The sequence below is a fragment of the Lissotriton helveticus genome, chromosome 1_1, assembly GCF_964261635.1.
Source record: "Lissotriton helveticus chromosome 1_1, aLisHel1.1, whole genome shotgun sequence".
NCBI lineage: Eukaryota > Metazoa > Chordata > Amphibia > Caudata > Salamandridae > Lissotriton > Lissotriton helveticus.
In genome coordinates, this window is record NC_136057.1 from 323,026,056 (window position 1) to 323,040,320 (window position 14,265).

General features: G+C 50.1%; 1 protein-coding gene across 1 annotated transcript in view; it reads right to left on the minus strand.

The window, feature by feature from the left end:
* Window positions 1–14,265, minus strand: part of PTN (pleiotrophin) — a 149,842-nt gene that overhangs the window by 2,651 nt on the left and 132,926 nt on the right. The window lies entirely within an intron of this gene.

The following is a 14,265-nucleotide window of genomic DNA, read 5'->3' on the forward strand; positions in this document are numbered from 1 at the left end:
AACTGCGGCATGTGGTATTTACTTTAAGACAAAAAGTCAAGGAACAGGTGGCACCTAACAAGATCCCTGCTCATATATGGCTCTCTTCATAATCTAAGACTATGGAGACATCCTCCTGCTACCACACATTGTGCATGCTCTACAGAATCTTCAGATGGATCGCATCCAACACCAGAAAAAGGTCACTCAGGCCCTCGTCACCAGCTGCCTCGACTACGGGATGCCCTCTACGCCGGCATTTCCTCCCAGCTCCTCAGAAGACTACAGGCGATACAGAACTGCGGCAGCTGGTATTTAATTTAAGACAAAAAGTCAAGGTACAGGTGGCACCAAACAAGATCCCTGCCCATATATGGATGTCTTCATAAACTAAGAATATGGAGACCAGACAATGATATGTCTCTACATTTCGCCCTTCTATATCACTGACGCACATAAACTTATCTCCAAGTCCGCAGCGACATGGCAGGGACACCCCTCCAGCTCTCACAATTGAGATCCAAAGCTTGCTACATTGGTTACACTATAAAATAAAAATACCCCACACCAGGTTAGATGAATAGAACTTTCTTTAATGAATAAAAAAGACCAAAACAACAGAAATCCAATCAGTAGAACCAGAGATGTTCAAGTTTAAAGAATTTAGTGAAAGTATCACCAAAAAGCACAGAGTGCCAACTGTGGATATCTGGTTGCACCACTCCAGGACAAAGTCACACGTTTAGGCTGACTGCGATGGAGCGAGGGACAGCTGCAGGGACCGAACTAGGCCCACTCAACAAAGAACCTTAAATCCTGGTTTGCAGAGCGTTGCAAGGATCAGCATCAATGATTTGTCATGCAGCCGAAGCATAGGTTCTGAGATGTGGCGAGACTGCAGTGCGTCATTGTCGAGGATCCTGTCAATGAGGGCTTACAAAGGAGAGTCCAGCATCAAGGATGCGCCGCACAGTACAGGTGATGCATCGGTTCCAAGGAACTGTGAGGCTGCGAGGCAGAGGCTGGCATCATCACGAGGCTGCCATCGACAAGGGATGTGAGGGCGTGCCATAATCCATGCTCTAGCGGCGGTGCTTCGGTTATGCTTGGGTTTTTGCTGTGCATCAAAGGAGATGTCTAATTTCTGTTGGATCCACAGAGGATGGCAGAGTACCTTAAGCCCAATTCCAAGGGTACAGGACGGGGGTGGCCCCACATGGAAGGGTAAATTCACAATGGCAGAGTCCAGGTGCATATGCAAGGTTGTTAGGAACCGATTGTGTCCACAAGGCTTTAGATCAGGATACCTGTCAACTAGTCTGTGCAGTCACTCTGGGGTTCTGGGTACAAGAGATGCAGGTCCAGTCCTTCTCACCCAGGCAAGAAGACAACAGGCAGCAGGTCAGCACAGCAGGCCAGTCCTTCAGAGCAGCTGTACAGCAGAGTTCCAGTCCTTTCAACAGCACAGCAGTCCTTCTTCCTGGCAAAGAATCCACAGGTCCAGAAATGTACTGAAAAGATGGTGTTTGAGGTCCAGTAATTATACCCAATGTACCTTCGAAGTGGGAGAAGCTTCGAGAGACAGGCCTTTGAAGTGCACAGGTGCCCTCCATTCCTGGCTGTAGCTCCAGATTGACTACAGGGAGTATGCAGCCTTTGTGTGGAGACAACCTATTCAAGTGTAGGTATGACTGGGCCCAGCTCCTCCCGCCCATCCTGCCAGTGTTGTCCCACCGAGGCACACCTAAGCGCCCTATTGTGTATGGCTATCTAGGAGTTAATGCACAAAGCCCAACTGTCTACTGCTCCCTGTCATGTGTCTTAGAGACAGGCTACATGCACCAAATTGCTATGGGCAGAAAATGCCAACTTTCTAAAAGTGGCATTTTCAAACTTGTAATTTAGAATCCGACTTCACCATAAGTCAGGACTTTTCATTACAATTCCAAAGTGCCAACCATGAACTGGTACCCTGCTCCTATTTGGAAATTACAGCCTATTAAATATAATAAGGTACCTCCAATGCCATCCTATGATAGAGGTGGCCTTGCAGTGGTCAAAAACAAATTCACTTCAAGGACACGTAAAACTTAAAAGTACATGTCCTACTTTTTAAATACATTGCACCCTGCCCTCTGGGCTGTCCAGGCCCTACCCAAGGGAGGATATATATGCATTCAAAAAGAATATTTGGGCCTGGAAAAGGTGCCAAGGTTGAAATGGCAGTTTAAAACTGCACACATACACAGGTTGCAATGGCAGGCCTGAGGCATTTATAAGTGCTACATAAGTGGGTGGTACAATCAGTGCAGCAAGCCCACCAGTAGCAGTTAATTAACAGGCCCTGGGGCACAGGTTGTGCCACTTTACTAGGGACTAACAAATAAATCAAATATGGCAATTGGGTAGCCAATTCTACCATGTTTTAGAGAGAGAGCACAGGCACTTTAGAACTGGTTAGCAGTGGTGAATGTGTGCAGATTCCTAATGCCAGTAAAATAGATGTAAGCAAACGGGAGGGTTGAAGGCAAAAAGTTTTGGGGAGAAACTACATCAAGGATGCCAGATCTAATGATCTGCATGCCACGGACACTTGCACTGTTACTGTGTGCATTGCCCTCTATGTGAGAGAAACATGCACTGATGTTGTAATACTGCACTTGCTGTATGTGCCAGGGAAGCTTGCACTGTTAATGTTTACATTGCCCTCTGTGTAAGGGGAACATGCACTAATGATATTATCCTGCACTTGCTCTGTGTGCCAGGGAAGCTTACACTTTTACTATTTGCATTTAGTCTGTGTGAGGGAAACCTGCACTGCTGCGGTTACACTGCACTTGGTTACGTGCCAGAGAAGCTTGCACTGTTACTGTTTGCATTGCCCTATGTGTGAGGGAACATGCACTGCTGTTGTAATCAGTGGTGTAGCTTCGGAGGGAAAGGGGGTTGGGGTGTAACACCTTCCCCCAAACAAAGGCATTCTTTGCTTGACAGTAGGGTCTCGGGGCTCTTAGTCGGTCTCCTATGACTGTTGTTTTTTGCTGTTGTCTTCGTTTAACTAAAAGGTTTAAACTTGTGATTATTATTTATTTTTAACAGGACCTTAGACAGGGTCCCACCTAATGCAAATCAATATTGAACCAGTTTCTCATGGGAACTAGGTATCCCAAACCTCCATACGCTCTCCACCCTTCTGAATACTTTTTTTTAGATGGGAAATTTACACCCCCGAATCTCACTGACTAAGCTACGTCCCTGGTTGTAATAGTAAATTTGTTCTGCGTGCCAAGGAAGCTTGTACTGTTACTGTTTGCATTGCCTTGTGTGTAAGGGAAACATACATTGCTGTTGTAGTTATGCACTTGCTCTGTGTGAAGCTGGGTGCTGGGATGCTCAGTGTGCCAGGGAAGCTTGCACTACTGTCACTCATGCAGCATCTGTTCTTTTTTGAAAAAGGTTCATATACCTCAAAAGCTGGTGCTGTACCAGCTTTTTCTGTAAACGTGCAGAATTCACTGTTGATGCTCGTGCTGCACTTAAACTATGTGTGTAAGGGAAACAAGCACTAATGCAACTGTCCACATGTAAGGCAATTGTGTGTCCTCCATGCTCATACTGCACCTGTTCACTCAGTGGCGTAACGAAACTTGAGGGGGCCCCCCTGCAAAGCACATGGAGGCCCCCCCTGGTGTCCTAGCCCACCACCCACCACCTTTCCCCACCACAGGTCAAAATTCAGGACAGGAGGCCAAAACTAAGGATGCAACCTCGGGACAAAAGGCACGCTCCACAGACACATCAGAGGAGGCCGTGCAACAGCATACAAGTAAGCACATCCACATCCAAACATACTCAACCATCCGCAAACCCGTCCATCATGCATCCATCCATCCACCCTTTCACCCCATCCATCTACACCCATCCATCTACTCTTCCACCCATCCACTCATCCATCCAGCCATTCACCCCCTCACCCATCCAACCACCCCCCAACCACTCTCATATCCTCCCAGTCCCTCATCCCTTCACCAATTCACCCCCCAGTCATCCATCCATCCTCCCTCTCTCTCCCTATCGACCCCTCAACCCAGCCATCCCTCCCTCCACCCATCCACCCACCCATCCATCCACTCATCCACTCATAAATCCATTCATTGGCCCACCACTCATCCATCCCCCCTCTCAACCATCCAACCCTTCACTCCTTCACTCATCCGTCCATCCCTCTGTCCATCAACCCTCCCCTCCACTCACTCATCCATCCCCACATCCACCCTTTCACTCATCCATCCATCCACTCACCCCTTCACACATCAACTCATCAATCCATCAACTCACTCATCCATCCACCCACTCACCCATCATCCACCCCTTCACTCATTCATCCATCCCCTCACTCATCCATCCACCCCTCCACCCATCCAGGACTGGTCCGACATGTCCACCTCTTCCCCCGTCAGCTCTCCAGAGCATGAGATGTTCAAGGCCAGAATCTCCTCTCAAAATGCTGACCTCCTTCACCATGGCGGTAGTAGGCCAAAATGGGACCCCCCAGGACAGCGCAAACTCCGCTCAAGACTGACAATCGTGACCACTCTCCCACTCATCTCCTCACCCAGGAGGCCGCATCTGCACAGTACTTGAAAGCATCCCTCCTCCTACAAAGATGGACAGACACTGACCATGCCACCAATTTCCTTCCTGACCCATGTGGCATCGTTTTACTAATTTGGAACCATCTCTGCCTTGTTCATGGTGCCATAAGTATTACATGACTTTCTCTGTTCACCCCTGTTCCTGGTCCACGAACACAAAGTACCTAACTGCTTCTCTCCATAGGCCATTGCTGTGCAACTGCCTATACATTCTAGTTTCCCCACGCCCCCTGACTGGCCCACCACCGACTGGAATGTAGACCATGCAGGCAAAGCTCCACCCCCTCCCCCTGACACCCTCCAACCTCCCTCTCCTTCTACCCACACTCCTCCCAGACCCACAAACCTTCACAGCAGCAGTGGCCGCTCCACAGGGGGCACCAGGGCGTTGGCCCACCACCTGGCTCCGGCACGGCCTGCCTAGAATTCACATCTTCCACATGAAAACAAATGATCTCATGGATCGTCCATCTGAATGCAAAAGCGACAACATCACATCACCAGCAGCTGCACCGCGCATGTGTCAGGCGGGGGCCGACACAGCCCAGCCTCACACAGCCACAACTCACATCTGAAAGTCTACATTCGCACAAGGCAATGAAGCATGCCAGAGAACAGAGCCCCAGGGCCCGCCCATGATGCCCCTTCCCACCCCATCAGAAGTCGGAATAGAGAAACAAAGTGCACCTCGCTACCCGCTAAGAAGCCTGTGAGCCTGCCTCTGCAGCGCTGCCACTAGAGGTATCTGCAGGAGAGGCCCAAAAAAGAAGCAGATGGAAAACAACCTGCAGCACAACGCATGCGATCAGCTCATCCATCCTACGAATCCAAAACAGTGCTCTAAATGTAGTCAGTGCTCCACCTCCCGGTTCTCTCCATCACACACAGACTGTGTGTCAGCTCAAAACGTCATCAAATATGGCCTCCATGGTTCACCGTCACCATCAGAACATGCATCACCCAGAACCCATCCCTCCACTAGCGCAGCCAGAGACCACAACAAATCCAAAACACCCTGTTTTCATGCCCCACAAACACTCACAGGGAAACATTGAAAACCATACCAACTCCCAATCCATTGGAACGATCCAGCAAATTGCAAACCATGAAGAAGGCATGAATCCGATTTCACGTGTGGAAGCAAATGTCGCACAAATCATGTTCCTATATCAACACGAGCAGGACACACAACACACACACTCATCGCTCCTCACCTCCCCAGGTCTGGGATTGCCTGCAGCTCCGAAGGAGAGCGGGGCCGGGCGGGTTGCGGGCAGCAAGCAGCAGAAGACAGGGCGACACCGGTGCCTGCGAGGCCAGCCACCAGGGCAGGGCCAGGCAGGGGCCAACACTCCCATCTCTAGCAGGGCACCACAACGGCGGCCGCACCCCTCCTCGAAGTCTGTACCCAAGGCACGCGCACCCCACAATGCGCATGACAAAACTGCACGCATTCGTCACCAGCCCCGCCCCCACCCCAACAACCGCGGCACTGCAGACCCATAGACAACAACTGCACACTGCCACGCCCACGGACCATTTCAACCACGAAGACAACAAGAGAGCTGCACTGCGCAGCACGCACCAAACATTCAATCAATGAAACAAGCATTTACAATGCAATGGTTTTGCCTTTGTTAAAGTTAGAGCTATTGGCATTGCTCTTGACATTTTTTTTTATTTATGTTTTTTTTAACATAAATAAATGGCATTGTCATTTACAATAGCAGGGCAGGGCACAGGGAAGGGGGAGAGGAGAGACGAAGGAGAGCTGCGGGCTCAGGGAAGGGGGGGCGAGGAGAGACGAAGGAGAGCTGCGGGCTCAGGGAAGGGGGAGAGGAGAGACGAAGGAGAGCTGCGGGCTCAGGGAAGGGGGGCGAGGAGAGACGAAGGAGAGCTGCGGGCTCAGGGAAGGGGGGAGAGGAGAGACGAAGGAGAGCTGCGGGCTCAGGGAAGGGGGGGCGAGGAGAGACGAAGGAGAGCTGCGGGCTCAGGGAAGGGGGGAGAGGAGAGACGAAGGAGAGCTGCGGGCTCAGGGAAGGGGGGGCGAGGAGAGACGAAGGAGAGGTGCGGGCTGTTGTTGTAATGCTTGCATGGATGAGTTGGTGGATGCATGGATGGGTGCATGCATGGATGGGTGTATGGATGGGTGTATGGATAGATGGATGGGTGGATGGATAGATGCATATATACAGCCAATCCCTCAACAATTTATGCAATCCACCAACCCATCCAACCAGCAACCCATCCATGCATCCACCCATACATCCATGCATCATGCATACATCCATCCATCATGCATCCATCCACCCACTGTGTCCCACTCCGACCTCTCTAAATATAACTCATTTTTTCTGTATAAAGAGATGACTGTATTCACTAGTATATGCAGTAGTGTGTGGTGGACTTAGTTTGAGTGTTTGTTTCCTGCACACTCACACACTTCCCCTACACATTCACACACTGCTCACCCTGCAAACTCACACAATGTGCACCCTGCACACTCACACACTGCAGTCACTGTCACTCTGCAGTCACTGTCACTCTGCAGTCACTGTCACTCTGCAGTCACTCTGCAGTCACTGTCACTCTGCAGTCAGTCTGCACTCACTGTCACTCTGCAGTCAGTCTGCACTCACTGTCACTCTGCACTCACTGTCACTCTGCACTCACTGTCACTCTGCACTCACTCTGCACTCACTGTCACTCTGCACTCACTGTCACTCTGCACTCACTGTCACTCTGCACTCACTGTCACTCTGCACTCTCACTCTCGCACTCTCTCTGCACTCACTGTCGCTCTCGCACTCACTCTGCACTCACTGTCGCTCTCGCACTCACTCTGCACTCACTGTCGCTCTCGCACTCACTCTGCACTCACTGTCGCTCTCGCACTCACTCTGCACTCACTGTCGCTCTCGCACTCACTCTGCACTCACTGTCGCTCTCGCACTCACAGGCACTCACACTCACTCTGCACTCACTCTGCACTCACTCTGCACTCACTGTCATTGCACTCACTCACTCTTGCACACACTGTCACTCTTGCACGCACTCTGCACACACTGTCGCTCTCGCACTCACTGTCGCTCTCGCACTCACTGTCACTCTGCACTCACTGTCACTCTGCACTCACTGTCACTCTGCACTCACTGTCACTCTGCACTCACTGTCACAAACACGTTGCTCGGGGCATTTGTTGACAAAGCAAAGCAGTTCCATTAAGTGTCAAACAGGTATGGACAGGTTTGCTTTCCCATGTATGTCTGTATTTGAGGTGAGTTGCATGAAAAAGATGCATCACCTTATCAAAGAGGAACTCCAATAGCCCCCAGCACCTCCCTTTGCCAGGAGGATGTGAACTCCTACACAGAAGCAGGGCAGAGTCCTCCATGCTGGGCCCTTGGCCCAGGATAGAAGGAGACGCATTCTATGGAGAATGACAATGTGCTAAATCGGGACCCTGCCCCAGACCTGACAAACAACACCTACACCTGACCTCGGGAATTTGTCCTCGGGCCCCAGAGAATAAATCCAACCCTGTCTGAAGCCTTAGGCCGGTCAGCAGGTGGAAAGCAGCAGGGCCGTCATCCCATGCGGATGTCAACAGTGGAAGTGCGCAGTTTTTCTGTCGACCTAAACTTCTACCGCGTGTCCTCTCCACTCCAAAATCTAGGGGGGGAGGGGATAAATCCCTTACGCTTCCTGTTCCCATCAACGAAGATAGTCAGAGCAGTCACAACAAACACACATGGACATGGTCATACACGAGCAGTCACCGGGCAGGAGCTCACACAGACGTGTAGGCGCACACAAACCGGCGGTGTCACCAGTAGCATTGAAGTTTGACAACTCGTCTGGACATCATTTAACAATAGTATTAGACAGGGGGCTTCTTGCAGACAGTCACAGGGCCTCGAGAAGAACCACCCATAGGTCCCCGACAGACGTTCGTAGTCTTTACGGTCTATGGGGGCGGACATTTCCAGTGTCCTGCGGATCCTGCTTTGGAGGTGTTTATGGGATGGGGAAAGAGACGAACACCCCCACCCCCACCCCCCGCCTTTTTTTTTTTTATTCAGTCTTGGTACACGCACTCTTCCTGCGCGCTGGGTTTGCCCTAGTTGCCTCCAAGTTATGAGCACGAGGGGCAAATATGAGTATATCCAGACCATTCAATCCTTGGCCTCTATTTAGAAACAAGAACCTCCCACCCCGCCCCCCCCCCCACACACTTCTTCGGGCAAGAAAGTCGTGCCATTTCCAGGGAATTCCAAGGTTAGGAGACTGAGACGACTGCTGACATGACACCGTGCCAGCCCCTCCGCCTCGCCTCCTCCTGCTCTTCCTCTTTTTACCTCACCGGATCGTACCCGCAAGAACCTTATCTGTTTTGGGAGTCGCTGGGCCTCAACCCTCCGCGCTGCCAGATGTTCCTCAATGCCACTCCCTTGCCTACATGTTTGTTGTCCCTGGCCCTTCGGATTGTGGCAAGCCCTCAGCCCACCCTCCCACCCACTCTCACGTGACCAGCCCCTCTGACCACCCTCCTACCCACTCCTCCAGAACCCAGTTTGTCCGCCCAGGTTCCCAGTCACGTAGCAAGCGTGACACGAACTATAGCTTAAGTGAAGAACATTGCCTACGAAAGTCCGCGCTATATAAAATTGCATAAATAAATAAAAAAATAATCACCAGTTGCTTTACACACGTACACACTAATTTTGTTATGCACAGGCAGATTAAGTGATTTGCTCAGAATCACAGGCTGTTGAGCGTCCCTGCCGAGACTCGAACTCTATTCTACAGCCAGACAACCATGTAAAATATATTTATATGTGAATTACACTGTTTTATTATCGTACAAACAATGGTTTCCAACCTCTTAATCCGCATAAATAGTGTCCTCAATTAAAATTATTGGCATCATCTTCAGGGGTAGCCTCATTTTAATGCATTTGCGATTTCAACCAATGGCAGAATTAGAAAGAAAAATTACATTTTCGGAACATAATATAAAACATCTTCAGAGTTAGGTTAGCATGTTATTCTTCTCCAGGGTGACCCACACATATACACGCTGATGCTGCCGATTCTCTTGCTGTCAGGGCGTTTTCTCTCACGGTTTAATCTTTCTTCCTCTCGCGCACATTTCATCCTTTACATTCACTGTCACGCTTTCCTCTGTCCCGCTTACACACTTTCTCACAAACTCACTTTTTTTCCATTTTATTCAAGCTCACATTACACACCCTTCCACCTGAGCGCATCTTTGTATGTAATATATACCCTTTCACATGTTTTTATGTAATATATACTATATTATGTAATATATAGCCTTTCACACTTCCCCATTCCCTCGGAACCCTGCTCTCTCACACGAGCGCACGCCCACACACACACTATAAACCAAATCTAGGCATCTCTATACCCACAATTATAATGAAAAAATGCCAATTTAAAACGTATGGTATTTGTCGTTTAATGGCACACGTTGGCATTTAACAACTGTCACCACGAAGCAATCTACAGAGCCCGGAGCCAACATTCACCAGAGCTAATAGTAGTAAGAAACGTAGGTGTGCAGCACTACAGAAAAACGGGAAAGAAGGGGAAATTGTAGGCGCCATATGTTTCCATGCTGCTGTATGTTGTGGTGTCTGAGGATGCCTTACTTAGTGTTCATTCGATTGATGCGCTGTAAACACTGATCCACTCTGCTTCGGAGAGAGAGTAGAGCTGGGCCAGAGCCGCCCTTTACATGCCATGATCGCCGGCGGCCACTAAAAGGCCAGTGGGGCTGGGAACTCGTTAGTCACATATCAGGGTCGCATCCTTGAAAACGCCTGGCAGGGCTGTGACTAGGTCGGGTTGCTTCTAGCAGACTGCTAGGGGGCGCCTGATGAGCAGATGGCGTGTGACTGACTCTTTCCCAGCCATCCCAGCTGTTGAGAAACACCAGCCTGTCTGGATTTGGGTTACTCCGCTGAAAGCAGCCAAATGGTGGACCATGGTGTAAAAGCGACAACGCCCGAGTATGCCAACTGGCCAGACAGGGTTTGTGTATACCTAGGCTAAGCGCTTTATCAAATCATTCAACAAATTATGCGGTTTTAAAATGCTCATCTGCGCCTAGATACCACGGCCCCTGACGGCCAGATAAGGAGCTGTGTGGGATAAGCTGGTCTGCCTTTGATCCCTTTCAGGTCCTTATAGGGCTGATAGAGGCCTGTGGTGCGAGGTGTCAGCCTCACACTGCGCCCTGCCCAGGTGACACCTCTGATAGCGATGCGGCGCAGTACCGAGACCCGTGCTCGTCTCAGGGTTAGACCTCGATGAGATTAAGGCCAGGAGATAGCTCCGTGGGTTAAAGCACCTGCTGCCACTAGGTCCGCATAGCCTTTTGTATTTCCTAAACTGAAAAACAAGCGTGCCGGTGAATAGTTTATTACAAATGAGTTATGCCTCTGCCAGGGTCAACTGACACCGATAAAGGCAACCCCCCTAACCAGAAACTTTACGGTACCTCAAACAGTTAAAGGGACACCCAGCTGTCCAGCTCGAGCCCTTCTCAATTTTCTAACCTGAAAACACATGCATTGGCTGACTAGGCGACCATTTCTTTCGTTATTGCCCTAATCAGCTTCAACCTCAGAGACCATGAATCTATGACACAGACTTTAAATAAGACTGCTTAATAGAGTGTTTGCAAGAAATTAAAGGGCGCTTATTGGTGTGCTGATATTCACAAAGTAGATCCACATTTATTACTTCCGCTTGGATATTAGCTATTCTGAGCGTGGTGTCGCTTGGGGGTGGGGGGGGGGAGTAAACAACGGCCGACCTAATCAGCGGGAGGAGGGCGGGAACAAACACGGACAGTGGGAGGGGGGCGGGAAAAAGACCACGGCAGGGAAAGAAAACAACGGCCGACCTAATCCTAACCGGATGACGTGGCGGAGGCTCGGCCGGCTGGGCCAATCCCAGCGCGGCCCTGGCTGGAGGCACACGGCTGCTTCCTTCGGGCCGGATCTCGCTGCGGGCAGCATCTCCGGTCTCCCTCACAACACGGGAGACCGGCAAACCAGGAAATGGCTTCCCCAAGGAAGGGGGAAGCGAAACCACGTCCTCCCGGCCCCGCCCACAACCAGGCGGCGGGCCGGACATCTTCTTCCGGTGTTTCTAATGCCGGACCAGATTCGGGGGCGTTCCCGGCTTTCGGCTGACGTCGCGTGACGTCGGCAAAAGCCAAAGAATCTCGGGAACGCCCCCGAATCTGGTCCGGCATTGACGGACAGGCCCCTCGTCCAATGGCTAGGCTCCATTTATGGAGCCAGCCAATGAATGACGAGGGCCGACCCAAACCCACACTACAGTTCTCATTAGGTTTTCGCCTGCGCGAAAAAGATGCGCAGAGCGCATCTTTTCGCCAGGCAAAACCTAAAAAGGCTCAGGCAGGCCGGCAGGGCATGCGCACAGCGCAGGGCACCACAATCAATCTTCAAAATAGAGGACGCCGAGCCGAGCCCGAGGCACATCACACCATCCGTGGTGTGTGCTCCCTGCCTGCTTCTTCTGAGACCAGTGAGGGGGCCCCTGGAGCATGGAGACCCCCCGCGGGAGCCTGTGCCAACACCCCCCATAACCAATGGTGAAATAGAGAAGCCGCCACGTCACTGTCCGTGGTGTGAGCGTGCACAGTCTACAGGCCTGGCTTTGCCGAGAGTGAGGGGGGGCTGGAGTGTGGGTGCCCGTGAGGGGGCCCCTGGAGCATGGGGCCACCTGCAGGGGCCCGTGTCACCACGCCCCTGCAACTTAACATTCAAACAGAGGCTGTCACCGTTCCATGGCGTGTGCGCACCATATAATCTAGGCTTGCTGCCTTGCTTGCAGCAGTCTTCCTCCGCTGGGAGTGAGGGAGGCCCCCAAGCGCGCGGGGCCCCCCCACACCGCGGGGGCTGCGGGTGCCTGTGTTACGCCTCTGTGTTCACTGTGTGTAAGAGAAGCTTCAACTGCCTGCTGTCGTTCACACCCGAAGATCAGGCCAGATTCAGTATGAGAAGCATCCAGAGAAGAGGTGTAGAGAGGGTAACAGTGGCAGTACAAGATCTCTTTGTACTTCAATATTATTGAATCTTGTACTCGCATTGCCCACACTTCACTTTTTCTGTGTGTGTGATGGAAGCTTGCACTTCTGCTGCTCATGCTTCACCATCTTGTACTCATGTTGCCCACACTTCACTTGTTCTATGCGTGTGATGAAAACTTACACTGCTGCTGCTCCGGCTTCACTTGAACTGTTGGTGGATGAGCCTAAATCTGATCCCTCATTCCACAGACAAACCTCACAGCACCCCACTCCAGATGTCAACATAAGACATCACATTTATTGCAGGACTACCCAGTGTCAGAAACAAAATGACGCATATTGATGTGTTTACTGTTTTATTGCACTGCAGAAATTGAAGCATAAGTGTGAGTTCATTAGTTAAATGTGGAAATATACTAGCAGCATCTATGTTTTTCACTGGCCAAATATAATTTAAAAAACTAATATGAGAGTAAATACACTTAAAAATTAAAAGAAAATATATATCTGCTACAGAACATGCATATACCATAAAGAAGCTAAATCAGTAATCTGAAAGTCACGGATGAAAATGACCCCGTGGAAGGAAATGTCCTTCTAAGAGTGGGTTTTCCTAGGATGGAAAGGAGTTCTAAAAGATTGGATGCAGGATTTAAGACGATCGCAGTGAAAAAGGAATGACTCTTGTAGAATTGGGCATGTCTTCCACAGGACTTTAAATCTGTCTTCTCTTGGCCCTGTATGGACTTATGGATTTTGGTGGAATGTGCCTGTCTTTAGGATGGAAATGAATCCGAATATTTTACTTCTTCTAGGAAGGGCCAATCGATTCTGGCTGAACGCCGTTGCTGTCTCTCTACTTCTCTTTTTTGCCCTAGAGAAGTGGGCACTCAGACAGGCCCTTCGGGCAGTTTGATGATGCTATTACCTCTGAAAGGCACTTTTGCAAAGAAAATGTAAATGAAGCATTGGGAAAAACGAGGTAGCAGGAGTGTTTGAAATCACCTGACTACATGCTGGTGATACTTGCATCAGTTCTCACCGTGAACCATTGCATTATTATTATTATTCATTTGTAAAGCGCAAAGATCACTTGGAAGGCATCTTGGCGCTACCAGCGATCATCAGTAAGACCAAGGCTATTGCTAAAGGGGAATGATTAATATTATTCTTTTGTCAGAGATGGACTCCAGCCTGATTTGTTAAGGAAAAAGCCACATTTTGATGCTCTTCCTAAAGCTAAGTAAATTTCCTTTTTCTCTATGGGAGATGGGGAGCTTATTCCAAAATTGTACTGCCTTGACTTGAAAGGCTCCCTCTCCTACCCTAGTTTTGTTAAACCTGGGTACACAAACAAGATGAGCTGAAGCCGATCTCATTGATCTACAAGCAGTGGATATTTGAGGGAAGATCGAAAGACAGGTGGCGTGGACCCCACCGGGTCACCTCTATCTTCAAAAAGCGTCTTGTGTGTTAGAGACTTTAGAAATTTCAAGAGACCTGGACACTCTAACCGTGTCACAACTGGACATCCCAGAAATT